At 28.3% G+C, this 4,070-nt stretch overlaps 1 non-coding gene across 1 annotated transcript; it reads left to right on the top strand.

Annotated features, from left to right (window-relative positions):
- Nucleotides 1–3,300: 3,300 nt before the first annotated feature.
- TRNAD-GUC (transfer RNA aspartic acid (anticodon GUC)) lies at nt 3,301–3,372 on the top strand. Its single transcript has one exon. It is a non-coding gene; the product is annotated as a tRNA-Asp (tRNA).
- Nucleotides 3,373–4,070: the final 698 nt, after the last annotated feature.

Raw genomic sequence — 4,070 nt, forward strand, 5'->3', positions numbered from 1 at the left:
TTCATCACAATAGCTAGAATATTTATGCATTTAATGGAGTGCATGGCTTCCTGAACCAACCCAATAGCATCATGGATTTATCTATTGAATAAAAAACAAAATTAGGCCAAAGACATATGATTTGACAAGCCAATACTTAACATGTTAGCTAACACCTTTGAAATGATTTTATATAAAGAGTTGCACAAAGCTATCGACCGATAATCATTGAAATATTGGGCTCCATTGATTTTGGGATTAATGCAATGAAGGTTACATTGCGAATATGAGAAACAAACCCCCTCCTCCTATATCCGTCATCCACCTCCAGATTGTCCTTTCCCATAAGATAAGAAAAAAAAAGAAAAAAGAAACTCCATGGACTAGTCATCAGGATGTCGACTCTTGGCCTTGGGAATCCTTTTCAAGATATTTAGAACCTCCTCCTTAAAAACAAACCTACTTATCCAATTTGATTCTTCATTAGAGACATAAATTGGGGTACTACTTAATTAATCTCATTTGATCAACTAATTTAGTATGGCCACCATCCTTAAACAAATTTTCGAAGAAAGAAACTCCTTCCTTCTCGATATTCCCATACAAAGATAGAGACTGAGTGCCATCCTATGATTGAATTGACCAAATATGGTTTACTACATGCCTATTATCAACAAACTAATTAAATAATTTTTTATTAATGTCTCCCTTAGTAATCCAATTCACTCTACTCTTAAGATTCCAAGAAATTTCCTACACCCTAAGGATATTTGCTTTTTTTGCTTCTAAATTCTTGATTTGCTCTCTTTCATAATTTGTTAATGCCCCATCACTTTTGAAAACCATATTGCAAATTTATTTTTCAATCAACTCTAGTTCACCTAATTCTACATTCATTTTCCTTTTTAGCCACTCACCAACAACCCTCGTTAGCAATTTCAATTTTTTAGAGAATTGTTCCATTGGAGAAATAATACTTGAATTGTCAATATGAACCAATACAGACCTAAGAAAATCCTTGAATATCTCATTATCAAACCAACATCTATTAAATCAAAACAAATAATGTCTTCTATTCTCATCCCCTAGAAAAAGGAGGATATGTTTGTGATCAGATATTGATTCACAACTCACTATAGAATGATACATCATGAATTTCAACAAGAAAGACTCAATTACTAAAAACATGTCAAGTTACTTCCCAAGTGAATTTTTCCTCGATCGGTTGTTGGATCAAGTAGGAATGAATTTCGGGGGTTCAACATAAAAAAAAAACCATCATCTCTATCCAATGACAAAAAAAACATGCTTGTGCATCCATCTTGCTAGTCAGCTCCCAAACTTCTCTTTGGGATAAAGGGAAATTCGAATCTCTTGCTAATATCAAATTATCCTTATTTATGAGGTCATAGTCCAATAGATAGGAATAGAAGCTTATTATGTTGTCATAGGGGCCTTAACATACATACATACATACATATAATGTGTCTATAGAAATGTTTATATTGGAAAGAAGGTGTCATATTTTAGATTTTATTTTTATTACAAATATTACGTTTATGTTTAAGATCTAATAAATAAGTATATTCTCACTTGCAATTTGTAAATGGAGTTTTGTGACTATTTGCGTTATTAAAAGGTTTTTTAGCCACATACCAAACTTACAACCATGAGATTTGAATTATTGTTGTTGCTACATTTATCTTCCTTGCTTGGATTGTTATTCTAATCCTATTGACATTGATCACCAATTTAGTTTATATAACTGGACTAGTTACAACAATATAAAAATAAATCATCATATTACTCTCACAAAATTTCTATATAAACAAATTTACCACAAGCTAATCATATAAAACCCAATCTCAGTTGTCACCTAAACATTCATATCTATTAAAAAGATAAAAATAGTATAACTTTATTTTGGAAGAACATTATTTCAAATTTAAATATGTAACATTCACATTCAAAAGAGTTTGGAAGTTTTATAAAAATATTTTTGGTAGACAAATTAAGATACTGATTTAGATCCATTCTTAACTTTGGATATGCTAAGCCCCAAGAGGGATCAAATAGCTTCTCACTCTAAAAGAGGTTTTCATCTCAAGAATTTTGATCCCTCTAGGCTTGGCACATCTAGAGTTATGAATGGATCTAAGGCTAGTACAAAATTTCACATTACTATATACAAAAGTATTCTCATTTTTCATTTTATTAAAACCTTGATTTAAGGGTAGAGGGTCTAGATATATCTCAATAGTATAGCTTTTTTTTTTTCTTTTAGATTTAATTACAAAAATGTTATAAAATAAAATATTTATAAAATATTTAGATTGTGAAATGAGTTATGGTTTTTTTGGGCATATGGTATTGTTAAACCATGATATTGGCCCGTGGTATTGTAACAAAGCCTATTTACAAGTTAATAATATCCATGGTAAAGTGCGGTGAATATTCATAGTTAAGAATCTTGTTATATTGTAATTTTATTGTAAGAATAAGTTTTTATATGCTTATTAATTAACTTTAAATATGGTTACAAAATCCTTATTTGTTCCTGCCAAGACTATAACAATCAATTTGCCAACTTACCATTATCAGTTTAGCATTGACCAATTTGCAACTTATAATGTTTAACTTTGAAAGATAAATATTTGTTTTTCAATATTATTAAAAAATTAGTTTTCAAACATATTGGACCGTAAGTTGGAGGTCATATTATAGCCTTTGCATAATATAATGCCACTTAGATAACCACATCACATATTTTATGTAATAATTTATGGATATAACTACAATATTCATGCATGATTTTAAGTTATTTGTGCAATGATTTTTTAATTCAAAAACAAAATCCTTGAAAATAGTTCATATTCAAGTAAATAACATAATTACCATTAGTTACTTCCTATCATAAATTAAACAAATATTTATATTAAAAATGGATAGAAATAACATGTACATAAATATAACTTCAACATATTGAACTGGACATTTAAAAATGTTAACATACATATTTACATTACACTTACACATCTCCCTATAAATATGTAAATTTCTTAAATTTTATTTAAAATAATTTATAAATAATTAGGATAAAAAATATTCCTACATTACTTCTAAATAATTATAAAAAATATCTTATACATATATTTATTATGCCATAACCAATATAATTAACCAAAAACTTTGAATGAAAGCAAATATCATATCATATTTTCAAATTACACTGACACACGTCACTGTAGGATACTGAGTATTCTACTTCAATGTTTCAAGGTAGTTGTGTTCCTTTACGTTTCAATAAAATGGTCCATCAAAGTCGTTGTAGTATAGTGGTGAGTATTCCCGCCTGTCACGTGGGTGACCCGGGTTCGATCCCCGGCAACGGCGCCTTTAATTTTTCCTGCCCAGGCTACCATACTTTTAAACACGAGGTCTATTGATGATGACTCACCTACAGCAGTCGTTAACACTTATCTAACACGTGTATTGCTCAGAAGATTAGCGCTTTATTAAATATTTAAAATAAAATTTATTTTATCAAGTTACACCATTTCATATCATTGCAATATATAAGTATAGACTATTTTTTTATAACCATCTTTTAGTATATAAAATTTAATTTTGAAAAACGAAAAACTTGAAGCTAAAAGGCACTGATAATGTTGACTTCATTTTCAACTACTTTATTTTAAATATTTCTTTTGGCAACTAATGTCAATATGGACTAGATAATAATCTCCCGGTGGTTTTTGAAGATAACATGTTTTAAATGCACACTATGAAAGAGTAAAATATAATATTGAAACAATATTTTGGGTTTGGGATTAACAATGTTTTTTTTAACAATATTATTGTGTAGCTTGGCATAATTTAAGAAGATAAAGATAGTGGTTTTTAATTATGTATTAATAGATAAATGTGGTAAAATATTTATTTATTTATTTATTTATTTAAGAATATAGTTTAATTCTTGAAGAATATAGTTTAATTAATAGATTTTTTTAGGTGTTTTTGGGTTTTTTTAGTAAGTTTGAGTTGTGTAAGTTTTTTTAATGAATCAATGCATTTTTACAATCAATCAATTA

The sequence above is a fragment of the Pinus tabuliformis genome, chromosome 8 (assembly GCF_031772625.1).
Source record: "Pinus tabuliformis cultivar Carrire ecotype Pingquan chromosome 8, CPIR1, whole genome shotgun sequence".
Classification (NCBI taxonomy): Eukaryota; Viridiplantae; Streptophyta; class Pinopsida; order Pinales; family Pinaceae; genus Pinus; species Pinus tabuliformis.